Raw genomic sequence first — 10,730 nt, 5'->3', positions numbered from 1 at the left:
CTTTTGTTTTGAATTCAATTTACGTCTGATCGTATCTCATCCTGGGGAGGAGAAACAACAGAAACAGTGCTGTGCAAACTGGGTATCACCACCCTGATTTTGAGGTGGCTTAAATGCTGTTTGGTGCAAACTTGAAAGAAATGCTCAGAGCTTATTTAAGCCTTGATGCTCAGCATGTAAATTTTTTGGTCAAGAACCAAAACGAACTTTAAAACTGGATATTATTACCCCAAAGGTGGAATCTACCTGATGAACTTGCATAGTTTACACTTAGCTTTGGTCATTTAGCTCTCTAATGAAAGTGTCTACAATGTATTACACAGTAGCATCACTGTTTTCTTTGATAAGTCTTAAACGTTGTCAAGGTCCAATCTATGTTCCAAATATATTCCAAATGCTTCTGTCAGTCACTGAGGTGCTGCAGCACTTGCTAAAGCCAGTCACTATTGACTTCAAACAACTCTTCTGTTACCAGAGTGGGAATGAGCTACTCTAATTAAGAAAAGTGGTTTCTTTACCTAGCATAAGAAACTAAAATAAGTTGCAGTGTAATGCTTCAGTGACTTGAACTCTGTCCCGGAAAGAAATTCAGATGTTAACTAGGCACTCCTACAGCACTTCTCCCATAGGAGGTGTTGCTGTTGTAAACAAGTGAAGAACCACAATCTTGTTTCTGCCTTTGGCAGCCATTTTATCTTCAGCTGTGCCCTTCATCTTCTGCCACTGTTCATGCTACAGAAAGTAACTCACGACCTCTAGGAGAGGTGAATTCAACTCTCCCATATTTTCACAGAAAAAGGAAGCGTCATTGATGGCTGTACATAAATCTGCCAGTCTAGTTCAAGTACTGTAATTGTATCTTCACAACTGCCATCAAGTGACTGAGATGAATGTAGTTTGCTCTCGTTCCTGTTCCTCTTCCATGCAATCAGTGTGGATGGTCTGACACTGTAAGTTTACGTGTTTAATGCCCTTGAACAAAAACTGAGTGACTTTGAGGAGAGCTGTTCTGCAGCTCCTCTGCAACCTCAGTCCTGAACTCTACCACAGTAGTCACACCTCTGGTGCTGAGAAGTGACTGTACTGCAGCATCAGCTGTCCTTTTCAGTCAGGCTGGGCTGGCTTTGGTCTTGTAGGCTTTAACACCATTTATATCCTAATGGCGTTTACCACAGCAGTGTAATGAGCAGCATTCTCAAGTACTGGCTTCCTAAAATCCAGCTACACAATAATTTGTCTAGGTAGACTTCTTGGTACCTGTAGCAGAAGAGCACAAAACTGCAGAAATCTCCAGTGTCAGCTCTCCAGTAGCTAAAGGGTCATGTGCAAGAACAGAGTGTCCTCTGCTCATGGCCATCACATGCTTTATACCACATCAAAGATGTTTGAGGCAATGCTTAGGATAAAGGCTAGAATACTTCTGCATGCTTAAAAGCAGATATGGTTCAGACAAAGAGTTGTAGTCAAGTTTTCTTACTAGAATAGGGGTTTTTTTTTTGCTGTGTATCTGGTCTGTCTCTAGATCCATGCTGATGAGGAGTGGTGCCCACAGACTGCCTACAGAAGCTGGCTCTGAGGTCCATGTTAGGAATCCCATTTGGGATGGCAGAGTTGATCTTTCCACAGTGATGTTCACATTAATATATGATTTGCTCCTGGGTAATCTGTTTCCTGTTACAAAGAGGAGATTTTACCAGAACAGATTTAAGTACTTACAGAACTTGAGGTTTTGTGTGTCAGACTCAACAAGCAAGTTCCCTCTGCCTCCCTTGACGGCACCAGAGTGAGTGTCTTTACAACATAAAGTTTTGGTAGGGAACCACCAGCAGTCTCCTGCTCTGCATCTTGTATATTACAACAGCAGGTATTTGTTGATAATGTCTTACTTGAAACTTTATGCTGATGGCAAGATACATTTCTAGTATTTGAAAATGTTCCCTCTCCCACAAAAAGAAAAAAAAGGAAGCAACACTAGCCTTGTAAAGGCAGTAGAGTTTGTTTAAAAAACAAAAGTTTTGTAAATCAGGTTCTGAAGTGTCATGTAAAGATCTAGTTACAAACCAGCATAGATACATTGGTTCATTTTACCCATAAGAGCTTCCTTCTTTCCTTTAAAGAGGACTCATTCTCTCCTATCTGAAGCATTTATAGACTTGCTCAAGAAAGGACTTCAAAATTAATTTGTTTTAATTTTCTTTGCTAAATTAAGTTTTGTTTAGAACTGATGAGTTCCTTTCCACTTTTTTTATTACAGTACTTTAGACTCCAAGGAATTTTTTTGAACTTCAGATGTAACATAAACAGATTTGTAACACTCGAGTTAGGGTTTTATGCTCTTCTTTCTTGAAGCTGCTGCTTCATGACAAAATACCCCTTGATTCTGAATGAAGGATTTGATTTTGTATGTCTGAATTTGAACGAAGGCTCCCTTCTTGGCTTCTGACAGTGTCCTTGCACTGCTTAAATACTGCCTTTGGGACATGCTTGCAGAACAGTGAGCAACTGATCCTGAATGCTCAGAGGTAGCTGGAAAACACCCAAACTGTATTCCACCACCTGTATTCCCTCCCAAGGACCCGGGGCAGAGGGAGGGGGAGGGTACCCTGTCTCTGGCACGGCAGCACAGGAGGGGCAGTGCAGTGTCTGCGGTGCAGCTCCAGCATTCTGGACACCTTGGGGCATGTGGGATGAAGGTTTTGCTTCCTCCACCTACAAACAGAAGCTGTTAAGGTAAAGCATCCAATCTGTGTGTTGAACTCCAGTCTCCTAGAGATTGCTAATAACAGTTCTCAAATACTCCATATTTAAGTGGGGATTTTCCTGTAAGGATTATGTGAATGTAATTTCAGGAAACAAGCAAGGAGCTGGCACAGAAGGGTTTCCTTCCCAATTATTTTTTGACACCAGTGTGAAAAATTAACAGCCTGAACAAAACTTGGAATCTACACTTGTCGGAGCTCTGGTTTTCCATGCCTGTCAGTTAATCCAAAACATGAAGCCGTGTTGCAAACACGCTGTGTTTTCTGGTTCAAAGCACCTGCCCAGCTGCTGTAGAAAAAGCAGCTAAATTCAATTCCCATGGATCAGTGCCATCATCAACCTCATTCCTCAAAATAGGACTTTTCACTGCTGTGTAATCACACTGTAATACTTCCACACTTCTGACAGCCCTTCTCAAGCGAAGCTCAGATGCCCAAACTTGAGTTGTGGGCTGGTATAAGGTCTGCCTGCTCTAAGGATGCTTATATTAATTGCCACTAGCTGTGAGTTTATTAACTGGATGGAGGAATAATTTGTTGCCTCTTACACTTCTGCTACTCTTAAGTTTTCTTATCTTTCAGGCACCAGGAGACAGAAACTCTCAAAACAGGTGGTAAAAAACATGTTGCTTAACAAAAGGTGTTAATGCCTCATAAATTGTAATTTCAGCTCCCAAGATAGCGGTTGGAGTATAAACACAAGCTCTTAGTAGCTGCAGAAAGTGCATGGTGGCTGACTCCTAGCTGAATTCTTAATTTTCTGCAGTTGAAATTTGAAGACTTCAAGCACTTACTACACATGTAAATAACAGTGAAAACAACTAAATATCACTGTTGGCACTGCATAATACTAAACCTGGAATGTGCTTGATGTGACTTACTTGATACAGCTGTTAAACCTTGGTTTCCTTCTTTCCTGGTCAGAAGGAACTGTGTCAAGCAATGAAAACCAGGAATCACTGCAATGAAATCCATCAAGAATAATTTTAAACAAAAATGCAACTAAGAGCTATACCCACCAGCCACCTCTACCAAGTGTTGAAATAGTTTAATTAAGTTGATAAAAAAAGGTGGTAGTCCCTGAATGTTGCAGTGGTTGGAAAAGTTTCTTTCCATAGTCGATAACCATAACTCCAGGGGATGAGGGGGGAGGAGATGGGAGCGTCAGAATTTAAAGTGGTGTTTAAGTATGGAAAATGTTTACCATGTATGTAAATGGGATCCTTAATAGTGACAGATCATGTGCAAATTGACAAGACTTGGATTTATTTTTGAATGGCAATACGGATTGTCAAGGTTGTGTATAATTATAATAAATATATAAACCGCTACTTGAATCAGAAATGACCACCCAAGACCTCATTTTTACACTAGTGCTTTTAAAGGCAGTTTTGTCTGATGTTGTGGGTTAATACAATGTGAGTTTTTGTCCAAAAGGCCATAGGTTACGATAAAGGCATTTTTGGTGCCTCACCTGTCCTGCTGTGGTTTCCCTCAACTTCTCTGGCCTAGGCTGCTGCAGCTCAAACGTAGCACTGCTTTGCCTCTGGGGAGTTGCAGTTATTTTCACAGCTGCCATCAAATCTCTGCGTTTGGATGAACACAAATTCCCCAGTTCCCAGTAATTCATCTTTCATCAATGACTTACTGCAACATACAAGTTCCAGTCAGTTTTCCTGTGCCTTGAGCTGCTGGAGGAAATTGATGGCTTTGGGCACAGTTGATTCTCTGAGCAGATGCAGAGCAGCAACCTGTGGCATTCCTCCAGGTGTTTTTCTACGTGCTAGCCGTGTAACAGGAATCCCTGTGTCCTCCACCAGGATGCAATGACTGCATAGCCAACACAAAAGCACCAAAACAACATGATTCAACATTTTTATATTCATCTTCCTTGGTACACTTTAAAATCTCCTCAAAGTCTGCATTTCATCCAGGCTTTGCATTCTTAGATCTCAAAAAATAATAAAATATTTCAGCTATATTAATTTCACAGGCAAGGTTTGGAATTTTGGGGTGGGGAAAGGTCCTTCCTGTTGAAAAAACTGTATATATTTACATGTACATACATGTACATATATCGTGCAAGTGTAAAAATGTACACTAGAAATCAACTTCCCCTTATCAGTACAGGGCAAAATACTGCCCTTAACCTACTCTGCTGTCTCAGCATCTCAGACCACTCAATCACACTCACACTCCACACTCCAGTATTTACCAGCTGTGCAAGGATGTTCACCACCAGGAGAAGTATCCCATTGTTCTAGCAAAATAAGGTGAATGTTGAAAAGAATCACAGAATATCCTGAGTTGAAAGGGACCCACAAGGATCATCCAAGTGCAACTCCTGGTCCTGAACAGGACACCCCAGCATTCCCACCATCTACCCTAGAGCATTGTCCAACACTTGAACTCTGTCAGGCTTTGTGGTGTGGCCACTTCCATAGGGAGTTTATTCAGTGTCCAGACACTCTCTGGGTGAAGAACCTTTTCCTATTATCCAACCTAACCTTCCCCTGACACAGCTTCCCTCTGCCATTCCCTCTGCCATTCCCTCAAGCCATTCCCTCTGGTCCTGTCAGCTGAAGGTAGTGAGCTAAAACTCTGAAGGAATTAAAAACAGTCAGGATGTAAGGCTAATAGTATTTCCATCCAAATACTGAAATGCATTGTGAGGCCCCAGATTTCAAATTTGCCTGAAAACCAGCTTCTCTGAACTGTAATATCCTAACACTGCCTCAAGGGGCTGGCTGGGCGCAGTTTCAGGGAGAAATGAGCTGCTTGCAGAATGAAAACAATTTATTCACAGGGACTGTGTTTGTCACAGAGCTTCTGAAACAAGTGTGTCCCCGTGATCATTATCATGGCTGCAACTAAATATTATCCTTTACTTTCTTTCTCAGCTTAACTCTGTCCTACATTCTTCATTCTCCCTACAAATATCAGTGTGTTTTTCCTTTTATAAGGTTACTTAGATTTTCAGTGATGCTGAAGCATTTACAAGTACAAAGAAGAAAATGACACATTCCACAGCAAACACAATGTTTAAAAACTACTGGTCAAGAGCACTTTACTTGCAAATTTCTTCAGAAAATAGCCTTCTCCTTACATGAGAGAACACTCCAGGAATAAAACTGAGCATTTTATAAGCACTGAACAGACAAAAGTAAATGTGGGTTACTAATTATGCCTCTGAAGGACAGTGAAATTAAGTGATTCATTCAAGTCACAAAATATCTACTGCAGAGAAAAAATATGCTACATTCCCAGAAAAGGAGCCAACACCACCAGGAAGGCAACACACCAGCAAAAAAATCCTAGCCAGACCTTTGAGTTCTTCCTGTGGAGCATGGCAGCAATCAGCAGAACTACTAGAAAATAAAATGACAAAACAAAACAGGAAACATTTGTCTTGACAATACTATAGGAAGATGAGGCCCAAGACATTTCCTTTCTCAACCAAAAATAACCTTTCCCATTTTACTTACTCTTTTCACGTCTTTCAAATGCTCCTGTTGCAATAAGTATTCCCCACCTACTCCATCATCTACTTCTAACACATTGTCTACAACATCAATGCAGGACAAATGTTCTTATATGGTGATTTTAGCATAGAGAGTGGAGATGGAAAATGTGCAGACTGTGTGATGGATTTAATGATAATTCTTAATAAACAGGTCAAATACTGAGACCACCCTTTTTCATAGAATTTATTTTGACTTGCAAAAATTTTCTCTATTAGAAGCTATCACTTAGTGCTCTCAAGCACAGTACAATCAAAAGAATCACAGAAAAGGCATCTGGAAAAACCTGCAAAGTGGTTCATGTCCTGCTCAGGAACAGGGCAAAATCTGGGACTGTGTTCCATACAGCAACAAATACAGACACCTACAACAGAGGCATCAGCCAAATTAGCAAATCATTCCAACGACCTCATTGTTTCCATAACACAGGCATGATGTCAGCCTGGCTCTAGTGCTAAATCACTGACTAAGCTCACCCTTGGTATCCACAGAGACAGGCTCAAATATACCACACAGTTATAAATTCTCTAACTCACTAAGATGGACAAAAGATCTGAGGGGGAAAAGCTTATGCTGGCATAAATGGTAAAGTACCACTGGGCTACCAAAAGCTGCCATTATAGTCCAACACAACCAATAAAAACAAAATACCCACCTGTCTTTGACAGCACTAATACAACAACACAAAATTCCTGTAGCATAGGCTTAAGGCCACTGCTGCAGGGCCAGTAACTTCATAGGCAGGTTCAAAGTTGGAATGTCCATAAAAATGTGTTAGTCAGTGCAATAAAGCCTTCTGCCACGCCAAGGATTTTACTCAAAACAGATTATATTTAATAGCCAGCTTCTCAGAAACAATCATTCTTTCAACAAACAATTTTTTCTTCACTTATATTACCAATGACTTTCCTTCAGCCGAAGATGAAACATGTTGTCAGTTTTACAGATGAGTAAACTAAATCACATGGCTAACAAGTTTGACTTGTTTCTTAAAGATATAGATTTAAATAAAAAAATCCTTCTCTGAAATAAATTGAGTTTCACTACCAAAGAAGTAGAGAAGGTGAGGAAACAATATTTTCCACATCTTTTTTTTCTCGATCAGCAGAGCAGTGGCACAGTCAGTTCCAAGATGAAGACGTTCTTAGTTATTTTTTTCTGTATGAAACATGTTCCCTCTGGAGAATTTGCCATCATACAGACAGATGAGAGCTGCAGCCCTTTCCTGTGTGAGGCAAAGCATTAAAAATGATCCAGGTCTCAAGATACTCGTTCAGCTCCCAGTCTGTGTCAACATAAAGATTCTGCCATCTGAATTCACGTTTCTTCTAAGCATGCTGAAGAGAGAAATGTCATTCTCTTGAGCAGCCACATGAGGAATCTGAAGTGGAGAAAGTTTAAAATAAACAACCAAAACCTGGGCTACTGAAAGTGAAAAGAGAGACTATACTGCACTGTAGCTATGCTACTGTTAGTCAGACTTAAGCAATAAATATGCCATGGAAAGTTCTCAAGGAAACCAGTCCGGTCTCCCTGGCAGGAGAGAATATCAGGGAGAAGAACTAAGAGCTCAATAATTAAAGCTAAGCATAGGCTTTTGGTTAAGAAAGGAGTTTCAAAGCTAAGCTTTGAACACACTGCTTCACGTATCTCCAAACTTCAGGCACATTGCAAATATACCCCTGGCAGTTTGCAACTGCCTTGTTTGAGTCCTGGTGCAGACACAGCAGCACAAAGCTCAGCACAGGCTACTTAATCCTCAAACACAGGCCCAGCCTCAGGCTCCAGTAAAGCCAGGCACCTGTGGTTGTAATGGAAGTGACACAGATGTGAAGCAATTAACTCAAAATATGTCTGAGAATGGAGCATTAAAAAAAAAAAAAAACCCAAAAAACAAAAAAACACCACCACCCAAAAAAAGCACCAACAAAAAACTCCAGTGAATTTCACTGGGGGAAAAAATCCCATTATTCTGATTTTACCTCCTATTCAATATGAGCAAGGCTATTCACTACTGAGCTGCAAATGTCACAGAAGAAATATAACATCCCCACTTTTGAAAAATGTAAATCCCTGCCTAGGAATCAAATTGGACCTTTGTACAAAGCTATACAACTTCTCTAATTTCAGTGGAACTACAGCTGCTTATGCTTAGAGCTGAAAGAAGGCCACTACAGTTTCTGTCCTTGGGAAGTGCTGTCCTATGATTGCTTCAGAGGAGTTGCATGGTCTAAGCAGGCACTTCAAATTTATTTTCAGCCAAGGGAAATAACTACATTCATTTAGTTAGCAATTGGTTCTATTGCTAAAACTGACAGAAATCTTACTCTCTTTTCCTAAGCTCCTCTTATTTTAGAAGCTGAGGTTGTGGCCCAGCAGCAACATGAATGTCACAGGTTGTCTGGGATCAGGAATACAGCAATGGTCACTCCAGCTTATTCATTGCCACAACAAAGCTTCTATGCTTCATGTGACACAAGGTAATGCCTGATGGCTGAGTGAATAATCCTATATATTCACAGTACACCTCATACTGTGCTGCATGTGACAGGTACGTATGATTCTTCCTTTGCTGCTTGTGTGAAGCAGAAAGACAGAGTAAATCCATTCATTCTTTTCAGACAAAAGAATGAATAAAGAGTCCTACCAAGGCAGATTAACTCAATCTTTTTACCCAGGATGTCTTAAAAGAAGATCTGTACTCAATAAGATGTGGGCTTTTTAACTCTAGAAGACTGTTGAGATATGAATGCTCCATTTATTTAATATAAAAACTGTTTCTTACTCTATCTTCCTGCATGGAGGCAATAAAGTGCCATTCAAAATCCAGTTGTTTTTTATTCAGAGGTCTTTTTGCATTCTGTGGAATACAGACAAAACTTCACGTGCTCGCAGTAAGCACAACGTACAGGTAAGTGCTAATCCCTGAGTTCAGAAAACATATATAAGAACAAATGTTAATTAGAAAAAGGATTAAAATATAAGACAGTAATTACTCTCACAACTGTTGCATAGTTCGATATGGCTCGGAAACACCATAAACAAAGGAATGGTGCCTAAGTGAGCAGTCCACCTTTGCGAGTAAGACTAGCTGCCAATAGTGGCAGCTACACCCACTGCTGGCAATTGAATATTCATCAAGGGAGACCAAGGAAAACTCCAGCCAACACCTAAAAAAACTCTTAGGAAGGTGGAAACAATGCTGGCATTGGGCAAGGATAAAAACAACAGACCAGTGAATCCTCAGACCCCATACCACACTGAGTGCACACTTCACCCAATGCCTATCTGCAGGGCTGCATTTCCAGTGACCATGGCACTCAGCTGCCAAGAGAAAAGGCAAAGAAACACAGCTGAAAAGGTTTACAGAGCAGGAGACAAACAGGTAAAATTCCACCTGAGGATAAAGTGGAGACCAGCGTCAGCTCTGGATATTGTGATGCTCAAGATGGAAAGAGAGAGAAATAGTAGACTAAAGCCTTAACATGAATAAAATGCATTGGCAATAAACTGATGCTGCAGTCTTCTCATTTTTCCAGGCTGAATTCAGCTCAGATTAAGTCTGAGGTGGAATGTGCCTTGCATTAGCCAAAAACTAAGCATTTTATTGTTTGGTTTGGTTTTTTTTTTCCCCATAGTCATAGAAGAACACTAAATTATTTGGCTAGATTGTAACTTAGAGCACAAAATAAATTTACATGGATAATACCCATAAGGAATAGGTCATATGCTCCTAATGGAGCACAGTCAGAGCCAAAACTTTTAGTGCGTTTTACTACAAGCTTCAGCATAATCAAGACACAGAGGTTTTGTTCTCACAAATTTTGGCCTGGTGCCTTTAAAGATAAAGTATGTGAGTGGAAACCCCTTCTTCTGTTCATCTGTAAGATGTACTTATTGCAATTGTGACATTACTACATTTAACTTAAGAAGCAAGGTATGAAGACTGCAGACCACTGTAAACAGCAAACATCCAGCAAATATGTTCCAAAATTCCTGATCAAACTGCTGAAATACCAGACTGAAACAAGTGCCTGGAAATGAATTGTTACTGACAGAAATTTTGCTTTTCACCACTCAAGTTTTTATCAGACGGGTGATTCTAAATTACAAGAGTAGTGTTTCTCATCTCTGAAAGCAAAGCTGAAAGGTGAGCTCCAAGAGCATTTGTGTGAGTGGGCACAAAATTAAAGCAAATTCTCGTTTGATAAAATTTTATATTCTTTGTAGAAACACAGAATTCAATTTAGTGAAAAAGAGACAGAAGCAGCCAAGTCTCCATGATCATGTCCTTTCCCTTGAATAAAGTAAATTAACAAAAAATACACAACAAACCCACCACAAACATAACCTGGATTTGATTCAGTTTTGGTTTGGGTAAATCACTCCTTCCCTAAGTTTTCTAGCATTACCATCCAGAATGAAGAATATGGAAGAAAACAATCTATAA

The sequence above is a fragment of the Vidua macroura genome, chromosome 4, assembly GCF_024509145.1.
Source record: "Vidua macroura isolate BioBank_ID:100142 chromosome 4, ASM2450914v1, whole genome shotgun sequence".
Lineage (NCBI taxonomy): Eukaryota > Metazoa > Chordata > Aves > Passeriformes > Viduidae > Vidua > Vidua macroura.
Note: the sequence above shows the minus strand (reverse complement) of the source record.